General features: G+C 37.7%; 1 non-coding gene across 1 annotated transcript; it reads right to left on the bottom strand.

Annotated features, from left to right (window-relative positions):
- Positions 1-281: 281 nt before the first annotated feature.
- Positions 282-388, bottom strand: LOC116587365. The gene has a single exon (XR_004284389.1). It is a non-coding gene; the product is annotated as a U6 spliceosomal RNA (small nuclear RNA).
- Between the last annotated feature and the right edge of the window lie 14,494 nt (positions 389-14,882).

Below are 14,882 nucleotides of genomic sequence, written 5' to 3'. Positions count from 1 at the left end.
TAGATTAGATTGGAACTCATTGAGATCATTGTGAACCTCAGCCCTGGTAGCTTTCAGCTCAGCCCTAACATTGTGAACATCTTCCCTGGTCGCTTTCAGTTTGGCCCTGATCAATTCCGTTTGGTCATCCATGGCTTTCTCCAATCTATTTATTGCCTGGATCATTGCTCGCCTGAATTCTCTTTCCGACATATTGTCTATGTTGATATCTGTTAGCTCTATTGCAGAAGGCTCATCCTCTGTATTTTTCTTTTGTTGGGCATTCCTCCTCCTTGTCATTTAAAAATATGGAACGCTTCACCAATTTGCATGTCATCCTTGCACAGGGGCCATGCTAATCTTCTGTGTATGGTTCTGATTTTAGTATATGTGCTGCCAAAGCGAGCACTCATGTTTTCATTTTCATTCAATACCATATTTTTCTAAATTTCTTCTTTAACTTCTGGTAAACTAATTCATTATTTTTTTTATTTTTTATTATCATATAATGTATCATTACTCCTAGGGTAGAGGTCTGTGAATCAGCAGGTTTATTCACTTCACAACACTCACCATAGCATATACCCTCCCCAATTTCCATAACCCCACCACCCTCTCCCAACCCCTTTCCCCTGGCTATCTGCAGTTTGTTTGTGAGTTAAGAGTTTCTTATGCTTTGTCTCCCTCCCGATCCCATCTTGTTTTATTTTTATCATTCCTTATCCTCCAAACACACCACTTCCTCAGATCAGGGAGATCATATGGCAGTTGTCTTTCTCCAATTAACTTATTTTGCTAAGCATAATACCCTCTAGTTCCGACCATGTCATCACAAATGGCAAGATTTCATTTCTGGTAAACTTACTCATTATATTTTTTTAAATTTTTTATTAACATATAATGTATTATTACCCCCAGGGTACAGGTCTGTGAATTGACAGGTTTACTTACTTCACAACACTTACCATAGCATATACCCTCCCAATGTCCATAACCCCACCAACTCCCTCCCCCTGGCAATCCACAGTTTGTTTGTGAGATTAAGAGTTTCTTATGGTTTGTCTCCCTTCCAATCCCATCTCGTTTTATTGTTTCCTTCCTTATCCCCCAAACACACTACGTTGCCTCTCAACTTCCTCAGATCAGGGAGGTAATATGACAGTTGTCTTTCTCCAATTGACTTATTTCACTAAGCATAATATCCTCTAGTTCCATCCATGTCATCACAAATGGCAAGATTTCATTTCTTTTGATCGCTGCACACATTCCATTGTGTGTGTGTGTATGTGTATTTGTGTGTGTGTGTGTATATATATATATATATCTCCCACCACTTCTTTATCCATTCATCTGTTGATGGACATCTAGGTTCTTTCCATAGTTTGGCTATTGTGGACATTTATGCTATAAACATTCGGGTACACGTGCCCCTTCAGATATCTACATTTGCATCTTTAGGGTAAATACCCAGTAGTGCAATTGCAGGGTCATAAGATATCTCTATTTTCAACTTCTTGAGGAACCACCATGCTGTTTTCCAGAGTGGTTGCACCATCTTGCATTGCCATCAACAGTGTAGGAGGGTTCCCCTTTTTCTGCATCCTCGCCAGCATCTGTCATTTCCTGACTTGTTAATTTTAGCCATTCTGACTGGTGTGAGGTGGTAACTCATTGCGGTTTTGATTTGTATTTCCCTGATGCCAAGTGATGTGGAGTTCTTTTCATGTGTCTGTTGGCCATCTGGATGTCTTTTTTGCAGAAATGTCTAACCAAGAGTTAGATACTTAACTGACTGTGCCATCCTGGTGTCCCTATTGTAGGACTTTTATGGTTTTAGACTTTACATTTATGTCTTTAACCCACCTGAGTTTATGTTTGTGTATGATGTAAAACACGATTCCAGTTTTATTCTTTTGCATATAGCTGGACAGTTTTTTCAACACCATTTGTTGGAGAGATGATCTACTTCCCATTGTATACACTTTCTTTTTTGTCCAAGATTAGACGATCATATAATTATGAATTTCTTTGTTTTCTATTCTGTTCCATTGACCTATGTGTCTATTTTGTGCCAGTACCATACTGTCTTGATCCATAAAGCATAGTAATATAACTTGAAGTCCAAAATTGTGTTACCTCATATTTAGCTTTCCATTTTCAAAATTGCTTTGGGTAATTAGGGTCTTTAATAATTCTATACAATTTATGATAGTTTATTATATTGCTGTGAAAAACAGTATTGGTATTTTCTTTAAAGATTTTGTTTATTTATTTGAGAGAGAGAGCACAAATAGCAGGGAAGAACAGAAGGAGAGGGAGAAGGAAACTCTATGTTGAGTTGGGCGCCCAAAGGGCTGCTAGATCCCAGGTCCCTGAGATCATGACCAGAGCCAAAGATAGACTCTTAAATGACTGAGACACACAGATTCCCCTGCTGTTGGCATTTTAATAGGGATTGTATTAAATTTGTAGATTTTTTTGTAATATGTACATTTTCACAATATTTGTTCCTCCAATCCATGAATATGAAATATCTTTGCAATTTTGTGTCATCCTTACTTTCTTAATGTTTGATAGTTTTCAGAGTACAGGTCAAATCAGCTGTTTGGTTAGGTTTATTCTTAGGTATCTTAATATTTGTGGTCTAATTTTAAATGGAATTATTTAATTCTTTTCTTAATTTCTCTTTCTGTGGCTTCATTATTAATGTATCAAAATACAACAGATTTTGGCACCTTGATTTTTGTATCCCTGTGACATTATCAAACTCATAGATTACTTTTAATAGATTTCTGCTGGAGTCCTTAGGGTTCTCTCTATATGGTATCTTGTCATCTGCAAACGAGGTAACGTTTTACTTCTTTATCAATTTGAATGCATTTTATTTCTTTTTGTTATCTGTTTACAGTGTCTAGTATTTCAGTACTATGTTGAATATAGTGTGGGTCTCCTTGTCTTTTTCCTGACCTTAAGATGAGAGCTCTTATTTTTTCTCCATTGATTATGAGGTTTATTTTGGGTTTTTCATGTATGGCCTTTATTATGTTGAAGTATGCTCCTCATATATCAATATATGATACTGTGAATGGATAGTTTTGCCATGAATGGATGTTGCGCTTTGTTAAATGGCTTTTCTGCACATGTTGAAATTATTGTATCTTCCCATTCTCTAATTGGTGTAATCCATCATGGTAATTGATAAGTGAATATTGAAACATTATTGTCTTCAGGGAATAAATCTCACAGGATCATGTTGAATGATTTTTTTAATTTATTGTTGGATTCTGTTTGCTAGTAATTTGTTGAGGATTTTTGAAGCCATTTTATTCAAACCTATTGACCTATAGTTCTCTTTGATAAATGTCTATATCTGGCTTTAGTATCAAGGCGATGCTGGTCCCATAGAATGAATTAGTAACTTTTTTTTCTTCTATTTTTTTATGTATAGTTTGAGAAGGATAGGTATTAACTATTATTTTAAATATTTGGTAGAATTCCCTTGTGAAGCCGTCTAATCTTAGAATTTTGTTTGTTGGGAATTTTTGATTACTGATATAACTTTCTTGCTGATAATTGGTCTATTCAAATTTTCTCATTCTTCCTGCCTCAGTTTGGTAGGTTTTATGTTTCTAGGAATTAATCCATTTCTTCTACACTCTCTAGTTTGTTGGCATATTGTTTTTTATAATATTCTCTTGCATTTTATATTGCTGTGTAGTTGCTTGTTATTTTTTCTTCTTTTGTTGTGATTTCGCTGATATGAGTCCTCTCTCTCCTTGTCCTTCTATCTCTGTCTATGATGAATCTGGATAGAGATTTATCAATTTTGTTTATATTTTCAAACAGCTCCTGCTTGCATTTTTCTGTTATGTATTTATTTTTAGTTTTTATATCATTTATTTCTGCTCTAATCATTATTATTTCTTCCTTCTTGTTGTATTAGTTTTTTTTTTTTCTTTTTCCAGTTCCTTGTAGTGTAATGTTAGGCTGTTTATGTGAGATCTTTCTTGATTCTTAAGACAGTTCTGTCTTCTTCTGAACTTCCTTCATAAAACAACTTTTGTTGCACCTCAAATATTTACGACTGTTGTGTATTCCTTTCCATTTTTCTCCATGTACATTTAGATTTATTTTAATTCAGGATCATTGCATTCATTGCTTAGTAGCATGTTACTTAGTCTCCATATATTTGTGGCTTTAATGTTTTTTTTCTTGTAGTTGATTTCTAGTTTCATAGTGAGGTGGTCCAAAAAATTGATGGCATTACATTGATCTTTTTCAAATTTAGTGAGGTTTGTTTTGTGATCTAATATGTGATCTATTCTGGAGAATGATCTGTGTGCACATGAAAAGAATGTGTATCCTATTGTTTTAGGATGAAATATTCTGAATATATTTGTTAAATCTATCAGACACAGTATGACATTCAAAATCACTCTTCCTTATTGATCTTTCCATCAAAATAAGTAGGGTCCTAAAGTCCTCTACTATTATTGTATTACTATCAATTAGTTCCTTTATATTTGTTATTAACAATTTTCTTTATTGGATGCTCTAATGCTGGGTGTATAAATATAAATAACATAAAAATAATGACTGACAGTTGTTGTGTCTTGTGGTTGGACTGTCCCTTTTATTATTATATAGCATCATTCTTTTTCTCTTGCTTTGTCTTTGTTTTAAAGTCTATATGTCTGATATAAGTATTGCTATTCCAGCTTTATTTTAATGTTATTTTGCATAAAAATAATTCTCTATCCTCTCATGTTAAATCTATATGTGTATTTAGATCTGTAATGAATCTCTTATAGGCAGCATGTGGATGCTTATTTTTTATTAATTCAGTCTGTTATTCTATGTTTTTGATTGAAACCCTTGGTCCATTTATATTCAAAGTCATTAATGATAGACCCATATTTCTTGCAATTCTGTCACTAGTTTTAAGGTTGTTTTCATATTTCATAAGAGTAATTCCTTAAAATTAAGGAAGATTGTCCTGGAGCATCTCTCATAATATATATATATATATATATATATATATATATATATCTTTTTTTTAATCTCCTCTAGCCTCTCTCATAAACCATATATCTCTCTCTATATATATATATATCCATATATATAGATATATTTTATCTATATCTATATCTATATCTTTTTTTTAATCTCCAGTGGTCAAATGAATTCTAATTCTGCAGATATCACTGCCTATACTCTATCACCACTTCTGAAAATTGGACAATGGAAGAACAAATATGCATGAATTAATAGTAACTTATAATAGAAATAAAACAAATCATATATTTGTCTATCAATTACAACTAGTTGTGTTTTTGTTCTTTTGAACTATTTTAGCCATTTTGGAAAATATATTAAGTACGAAATATTATGAATGGCATCATCAAGTTGAGCAGCTTTTCCACTATCATTTCTACATACTAATTAAACCGTATTGCCTACAAGTTAGAGGAAGTATAATTCAGTTTATATTTGTTAAAAAATCACCAAAAGGAAAACAGAATGTGTGATGGAAAATATATAATTACTTTGTCAAATCACTATTAATTAATCCTCTACATTGTTTTCACCCCCATCTTGAATCCTTCAATATTATTCTAAATGAATATGTAAGGAGAAACTGACCTACTTCTGAGACTGCAGGACTACATAGAACCTTGCTATTAATTTCATAAAACTGGCATTATGTGAATAACTCTTCTCAGAGGCCCATTCACTACCTTGTTACTTAGGCTATAGAGGATGAGGGTGAGCACTGGGGTCATGATGGTATAGAAGACAGCCAGACCCAGGAGGAAGAGCAAGATGGTGGGGGAGTAGGAGACCTAAATTTATTCTGGTCCTAGGAATTCAGTTAGATGGTTATCAAACCATTCTGAACACCTACAAATTCGACAGGAGATGAAAGAGAATAGAAGCAATTCTATGAACAGAAATGCAACCACTTTCCAGAAGATAAGACATGCACAGCAGTCAAATTAAGGCAATATACAGGAACATAGACCATGGTGGGAGAGGCCAGCTCCTGGAAAGCAATTGAGAAGGGTATCACAATATCAGAACTTTTAGAATTCTGCTCTACAGAGGGACATCACTCCAGAGGCTAAGTTGGGGGTAAAGCTCTCACTGGGACTGTGTAGTCTTAGAACCTGCAGGGTCATAAGAAGACCACTCTGCCTGAGTACAGCAGAGTTTTCAGGTATCAGAGTGGGGAGGTTGGCTGCAATAACAGACACGGGGAGTGAGATTTCAGATCAGGGTTACCTTAAAACCTGATCCAAGGCACAGTTGGGACACTACTCTTTGAGCAGGGAACACACAAGTGGCATATCTGGGGAAACCCTCCATACTCTACTGGGAGGAGTTGCATGGGAGTGCATTGCAGGAGTATGCTGGGTATGGAGATTCCAAATGGGGTCCTGTGATTGAGTTAGAAATGGTTGGTAACAGACTGGGTGATCTTGGAGTGAAGCCAGAGGGCAGAAATATAGAAGAGTTTGACTGCTTTTCTCTGAGGGCTCATTGAAGAGGCAGGGCTGAGCTCTCGGCTCCACCAGGGCTGGTGATAGGAAAGTTGCCATTTTTATACTTATCCTCCAAAGCTGTTCAGAAATCTTGCAGGGGATGAAAGCTACCAAGAGTAAACCTGAGCAGTTTACTTAGACTGGCCTCTGTCAAGGGTGTTGCAATTGTGCCCTGGGCAAAAACATATGAGAATTAATGCAAGAAACCACCCTCCCAGAATATCAGCAAGAACTTATAGCTGAGACCAAGTTTGCTTATCAATGAGAACTGCAAATCTCCAGCACTAGAGGAATACAGCACATAGATTTGATGGGATTTTTTCCCGTCATTCTTGAGTCTTTCAAGTTAATTATTTAAAATTTTTGTTATTTTTTATTTTCTATTTTATACTGTTTCCACTTTCCTATTTTATTTTATTTTTTAAATTTTTCTTTAATTTTTCAGCATAACAGTATTCATTAGTTTTGTACAACACACAGTGCTCCATGCAATCCGTGCCCTCTATAATACCCACCACCTGGTTCCAAGAACCTTGCACCCTCCCCCCTTCAAAACCCTCAGATTGTTTTTCAGAGTCCATAGTCTCTCATGGTTCACCTCTCCTACCAATTTTCCTCAACTCCCTTCTCCTCTCCATCTCCAATTGTCCTCCATGATATTTGTTATGCTTCATAAATAAGTGAAACCATATGATACTTGACTCTCTCTGCTTGACTTATTTCACTCAGCATAATTTCTTCCTGACCCGTCCATGTTGCTACAAAAGATGGGTATTCATCCTTTCTGATGGAGGCATAATACTCCATAGTGTATATGGACCACATCTTCCTTATCCATTTGTCTGTTGAAGGGCATCTTTGTTCTTTCCTTAGTTTGGTGACCGTGGCCATTGCTGCTATAAACATTGGGGTACAGATGGCCCTTCTTTTAACTACATCTGTATCTTTGGGGTAAACACCAAGGAGTGCAATGCCAGGGTCATAAGGAAGCTCTATTTTTAATTTCTTGAGGAATCTCCACACTGTTCTCCAAGGTGGCTGCACCAACTTGCATTCCCACCAAAAGTGGAAGAGGGTTCCCCTTTCTCCACATCCCCTACAACACATGTTGTTTCCTGTCTTGCTAATTTTGGCCAATCTAACTGGTGTAAAGTAATATCTCAATGTGGTTTTAATTTGAATCTCCCTGATGGCTAGTGATGATGAACATTTTTTCATGTGTCTGATAGCCATTTGTATATCTCCATTGGAGAAATGTCTGTTCATATCTTCTTCCCATTTTTTGCTATGATTGTCTGTTTTGTGTGTGTTGAGTTTGAGGAGTTCATTATAGATCCTGGATATCATCCTTTTGTCTGTACTGTCACTTGAAAATATCTTCTCCCATTCCTTGGGTTGCCTCTTTGTTTTGTTTTTTGTTTTTTGTTTGTTTCTTTCTTTTTTTTTTTTTTTTGACTATTTCCTTTGCTGTGAAGAAGATTTTGATCTTGATGAAGTCCCAAAAGGTCATCTTCGCTTTTGTTTCCTTTGCCTTTGCAGACATATCTTGAAATAAGTTGCCGTGGCTGATATCGAAGAGATTACTGGGTATACTCTCTGCTAGAATACTGATGGATTCCTGTCTCATGTTGAGGTATTTTATCCATTTTGGGTTTATCTTTGTGTACGGTGTATGAGAATGGTTGAGTTTCATTCTTCTGCATATAGCTGCCCAGTTTTCCCAGCACCATTTATTGAAGAGAATTTATTCCACTGTATATTTTTCCTGTTTTGTCAAAGACTATTTGACCATAGAGTTGAGGGTCCATATCTGGGCTCTCGTCTGTTCCACTGGTCTATGTGTCTGTTTCTATGCCAGTACCATGCTGTCTTGGTAGGATCATGGCTTTGTACTAAAGCTTGAAATCAGGTAATGTGATGCCGCCAGTTTTATTTTTGTTTTTCAACATTTCCTTAGTGAGCTGGGGTCTTTTCTGATTCCATGCAAATTTTAGGATTATTTGATCCAGCGTTTTTAAAAATACCGGTGGAATTTTGATTGGAATGACATTAAAAGTATAGATTGCTCTAGGCAATATAGACATTTTAACCATGTGTATTATTCTGATCTAATAACATGGAATGGTCTTCCATATTTTTGTCTTCTTCAATTTTTTCCATGAGTGTTCTGTAGTTCCTCAAGTACAATTCCTTTACCTCTTTGGTTAGTCTTGTTCCCAGGTATCTTACGGCACTTGGTTCTAGAGTAAATGGAATCGATTATCTAATTTCCCTTTCTGTATTTTCATTGTTAGTGTATAAGAAAGCCACTGATTTCTGCATGTTGACTTCGTATCCTGCCATGTTGCTGAATTGTTGTATGAGTTCTAGTAGTTTGGGGGTGGAGTCTTTCGGGTTTTCCGTGTAAAGAATCATGTCATCTGTGAAGAGAGAGAGTTTGACTTCTTCATTACCAATTTGGATACATTTTATTTCTCTTTGTAGTCTGATTGCTGTTGCTAGGACTTCTAATACTATGTTGAATAAGAGTGGTGAGAGTGGGCATCCTTGTCGTTGTTCCTGATCTCAAGGGGAAGGCTGTGAGCATTTTCCCATTGAGGATGATATTTTCTGTGGGTCTTTCATAGATAGATTTGATGAAGTTCAGGAATGTTCCCTATATCCATATACTTTGAAACTTTTCAATCAGGAACGGATGCTGAATTTTGTCAAATGCTTTCAATTGAGAGGACAAAGTGGTTCTTTTCTCTTTTCTTATTGATTTTTTCTATCACACTGATTGATTTGTGAATGTTGAACCATCCTTGTAGCCCAGGGATGAATCCCACCTGGTCATGGTGGGTAATCTTTTTAATGTGCTGTTGGATCCTGTTTGCTAGGAACTTGTTGAGAATCTTAGCATCCATATTCATCAGTGATATTGGTCTGAAATTCTCCTTTCTGGTAGAGTCTTTGCCTGGTTTGGAGATCAGGATAATGTTGGCTTCATAGAAAGTCTGGAAGTTTTCCTTCTGCTTCAATTTTTTGAAACAGCTTCAGGAGAAGAGGTGTGATTTCTTCTTTGAAGTTTGGTAGAATTCCCCAGGGAATCCGTCAGGTCCTGGGCTCTTGTTTTTTGGGAGGTTTTTGATCACTGCTTCAATCTCGTTACTAGATATCGGTCTATTCAGGTTGTCAATTTCTTCCTGTTTCAATTTTGAGAGTTTATAGTTTTCCAGGGTGGAGCCATTTCATCTAAGGTGCTTAGTTTTTTGGCATATAACTGTTGATAATAACTTCTGATGATTGTTTCTACTTCCACGGTGTTAGTTGTGATCTCTCCCTTTTAATTCATAATTTTATAAATTTGAGCTTTCTCTCTTTTCTTTTGTATTATTGTGGCCAATGGTTTATCGATCTTATTGATTCTTTCAAAAAACCAGCTTCCAATTTCATTGATACATTCTACTGTACCTCTGGCTTCTACCTCATTGATCTCTGCTCTAATCTTGATGATTTCCCTACTTAGGCGTGGAGTTGGTTCGATTGGTTGTTGATTCTCCAGTTCTTTAAGGTGTAGAGACAGCTGGTTTATTCTGGATTTTTTTTTTTTGAGGGATGCTTGGATGGCTGTGGATTTTCCCATTAGAACCGCCTTTACTGTATCCCATAGGTTTTCCACAGAAGTGTCTTCATTCTCATTGGTTTCCATGAATTGTTTCAGTTCTTTGTTCTCCTGGTTGATCCAAGCATTCTTAACCAAGGTGGTCTTTAGCTTCCAGGTGTTTGAGTTCCTTCCAAACTTTTCCTTTTTATTGAGCTCCAGTTTCAAAGCATCATGATCTGAGTATATGCAGGGAATAACCTCAGTCTTTTGGTATCAGCTGAGTCCTGATTTGTGACCCAGTACATGTTCTATTCTGGAGAAGGTTCCATGTGCAATTGAAAAGAATGAGTATTCTCTTGTGGAGTGTTCTGTATATATTTATGAGGTCCATCTGGTCCAATGTGTCATTCAATGTTCTTGTTTCTTTTTTTTTTAATTTTTTCAATTTATTTATTTTCAGAAAAACATTATTCATTATTTTTTCACCACAACCAGTGCTCCATGCAATCCGTGCCCTTTATAATACCCACCACCTGGTACCCCAACCCCCCACACCCCCACCATTTCAAACCACTCAGGTTGCTTTTCAGAGTCCATAGTCTCTCATGATTCACCTCCCCTTCCAATTTACCCCAACTCCCTTCTCCTCTCTAACACCCCTTGTCCTCCATGATATTTGTTATGCTCCACAAATAAATGAAACCATATGATAATTGACTCTCTCTGCTTGTCTTATTTCAATCAGCATCATCTCTTCCAGTCCTGTCCATGTTGCTACAAAAGTTGGGTATTCATCCTTTCTGATGGAGGCATAATACTCCATAGTGTATATGGAGCACATCTTCCTTATCCATTCCTCCATTGAAGGGCATCTTGGTTCTTTCCATAGTTTGGCGACCATGGCCATTGCTGCTATAAACATTGGGGTACAGATGGCCCTTCTTTTCATGACATCTGTATCTTTGGGGTAAATACACAGGAGTGCAATTGCAGGGTCATAGAGAAGTTCTATTTTTAATTTCTTGAGGAATTCTGGAGAAGGTTCTGTGTGCACTTGAGAAGAATGAGTATTCGGTTGTTTTAGGGTGGAATGTTCTGTATATATCTGTGAGGTGCATCTGGTCCAATGTGTCATTCAATGCTCTTGTTTCTTTATTGATTTTCTGCTTTGATGATCTATTTCTGAGAGAGGCATGTTAAGATCTCCTACTATTAATGTATTCATATCAATATAACTCTTTATCTTGATTTATAGTTTTCTTATATAATTGGCTGCTCCCATATTGGGGGCATAGATATTTACAATTGTTAGATCATCTTGGTGTATAGTCCCTTTAAGAATGATGTAAAGTGTCCTTCTGTATCTCTGACTGCAGTCTTTAGTTTAAAATCCAATTTAGCTGATATGAGAATTGCTACCCCAGCCTTTTTTTACGGCCCATTGGCATGAAAGATGCTTCTCCAACCCTTCACTTTCAGTCTGGGTGTATCTCTACGTTCAAAATGGGTAATTTGTACACAATATATGGATGGGTCCTGTCGTTTTATCCAATCTGCAACCCTCTGCCCTATTATGGGTGCATTTAGGCCATTCACACTGAGAGTGGTTATTGATAGATACGTTTTTATTAACATCGTGGTACCTTTTGAAGTCTTTCTTTCTGTAGATTGTCTCTATATTTCTGCTCATTGCTATTCTTAATTTTTTTTCCTCTTTTAATGAACCCTCCTTAATATTTCTTGCAGTGTTGGCTTGGTGATTGCATAGTCTTTTAAGCCTTGCCGGTCTTGGAAACTCTTTATCTCTCCATCCATTTTGAATGTCAGCCTTGCTGGATAAAGTATTATTGGCTGCATGTTCTTCTCATTTAGTGCCCTTAATATATATTGACAGCACTTTCTCGCTTGTCAGGTCTCTGTGGAGAGGTCTGACGTTATTCTGATGTGCTTTCCTCTGTAAGTAAGTAGCCTCTTTGTCCTAGCGGCTTTCAAGAGACTATATCTACAATTATGATTCCTCAATCTGACTATCTGGCCTCTAGTACATGAACACTGGTTCCATTTGCGATATTGGGAAAATTTTCATGAGGAACTTGATCCATTATGACTTCTAGAGTTCTTTCTTTGTCCTCCCCTTCAGGGATTCCAATAATTCTGACATTGGAAAGTTTGATGGAATCAATTATTTCCCTGATTCTGTTTTCATAGCTTCTAAGCTGTTTGTTCCAGCTTCATCCTCATCCTTTCTATCTGTTTGTCCTCCAGATCACTAATTCTATCTTCTGTCTCAGTTACCCTAGCTTTGAGAGAATTTATATTAGATTGGAACTCATTGAGAGCATTGTGAACCTCAGCCCTGGTAGCTTTCAGCTCAGCCCTAACATTGTGAACATCTTCCCTGGTCGCTTTCAGCTTGGCCTGAATCAATTCTGACTGGTCATCCATGGCTTCCTCCCACCTAGCTATTGCCTGGATAATTGTTAGCCTCAATTCCCTTTCCGACATATTGTCTATGTCGATAGCCATTAGCTCTGTTGCAGAAGGCCCATCCTGTGTATATTTCTTCTGTTGGGCATTCTTCCTCCCAGTCATTTTGGTGAGAGATGACTGAACGGATGTAGCTGGATGTATCGACCGTGGTACAGTCAAGGTGCACCCTGGAATGCTTCTGAGCAATCAAGATTCTCCCCCCAAATGAGAGAAAAAAAGAAAAGAAAAAGAAAAAGAGAGAGAGAGAGAGGGAGAGAGAGGAAAGAAAGGGAATATAAGAGAATGTTCAGCCCAAATGGGCCCCAAAGTAAAAGTTAGAAAGTATATAAACAAAAATAGACAAACAAAAAGACTGATAAATGTATATAACAAGAGAGAGAAAAAATATATATATAGGCAAATAAAGGAAGAACCTCATCAAAAAGAACCCCACATATAAGATTTATATACTATCTGGACAAACACAAAAACACAGAAATACTGGCGAACGAAAAAGATGGGAGAGTGATAATAAGTTTTCACTGTGGGAGAGGAAGGTTGTTTTGATTCTTCCTGGATGTATCTTGATATCTTTGTTAAAGGACTCAACTTTCCTAAGATAATGGGGGATTACAAATTGGTTTACCTATAGGGGTAGCATTGATTGGGGAAAGGGGATTTCCTTGAAGTTTAACTCTATATGAATATTAGAAAATAAAAATAAAAAGGAATAAACTAGACTAAACTAAACTAAAATTTTAAAGAATAAAAAAAATAGAACTGCAAAAGAAAAACACAGGTGTATGAATCAAAAAGTTCAGGTTAGAAGGTTATTATGGAATTTGATGTGCTGGACATCTCAGTGTCATGGTAAATAGGTTAAAAATCATATATATATATATATATATATATATATATATATATATATATATATATATATATATATATATATACCAGAATAGTGGGAATGAGTTAAAAATAAAAGTTGTCCTATGAAGTAGTGGTGGTTTTTCTCTTGTCTTTTTTTTTTTTTTTTCCTTTCCTGGTTGGCTTTCTCGAGAAGGGGCCTGCCATGTGGGTTTTCAGTCAATGATGTTTCCTGAGCTAAGTCCTCCCGCCCCCCTCAAGGGGGTGTGCTCTGAGGAAACCGGTTTTTTCAGGCGTTTGTACTTTGGACGTTTTTATGTTTTTCATTTTTTTTCCTTGCCTCGACCGCTTTTGATGGTTTTTGTAGGTTTAGAAGGAAGAAAACTGCACTCTGACCTCCCTCTGAGAGAGAAGTCTCTGTCTGGCTGCAGAGCCCAAATAAATTCCCCTTTTGGCTGCTGGCAGAGCAGGTTCCAAGTCACAGTCCCTGGGGATGCAGGATCTTCTGTTTGTACCCCAAACCAACAGCAGTGGAAGCTGTCTGGGCAGCTCCAGACTGCCAGAGAGGTTCCCAGCAGAGATCGCACACTGAGATTTTCTCACTAGCCCGAGCTGGGAGTGCCTGGTTTTGTGGGTCTAAGAGTGCCAGGCTTGCGTGCACCTCTCGCAGGGTAGTGTGTGGGGCGCGCGTGTGTCTCAGGCTCTGGTGGAAATGGCGCAAGTCCGAGAGCACCAGGCTGGGCCTTTGTACACCTTTTTCAGGGGAATGTGTGGGGCATGCACGGGCGTCTGAGGCTCTGGTGGAATGGCGCAGGTCTAAGAGCGTGCAGGGTGGGGGGGCGCGTCTCAGGCTCTGTAGCACTTGCCCTCTGGCTCTGGAGCATCTGCCTTCTGGCGAGGCTCTCAGCCCCTCACAGGAGCGGGACCCTATGCGGTCTTGGGAGCACTAGTGGATCAGGAACAAGACCTGGTTTCTCCGCCGCACTCTCTCTGGCTCACCGCCAGGGGAGGCTGTCCTGGGTCCCAGGACTTAAGCCTCTGTCCCTAGCCACCCCGATTCCGACAATTTCACCCCTATGATCCTTTGCTCTCTTTGAGTGCTTTCAACCAGATTCCAGGTTAATGCTGGTCCCCAGACACAGGGCACTCTTGGATTGGGATATTGCTTTCCAATTGGTTGCCTCTTGTGGCTCCATCCCCCTTTTGTTTATCTTTCGATATCAGTCCGAAATCCCCATTCTGCCTTACCTGCCCACTGGCGTCTTCTGCCCCTGTAGAGATCCAGACGTGTATAATTATGATCTCAGGCTGTTTTCAAAGGTACCTCTCCCTACTTCCCTGCCATCTTGTCTCCCAATCTCCACTTTCCTATTAACCAATTTTAAATATTTTATCTTATCAATACCTTTAAAAAAACCCTTTTTTTTAATTTTTATTTT

This window comes from Mustela erminea, chromosome 3, assembly GCF_009829155.1.
Source record: "Mustela erminea isolate mMusErm1 chromosome 3, mMusErm1.Pri, whole genome shotgun sequence".
NCBI lineage: Eukaryota > Metazoa > Chordata > Mammalia > Carnivora > Mustelidae > Mustela > Mustela erminea.
The sequence above is the reverse complement of the archived record's forward strand: the minus strand, read 5'-3'. Positions and strand labels throughout refer to the sequence as shown.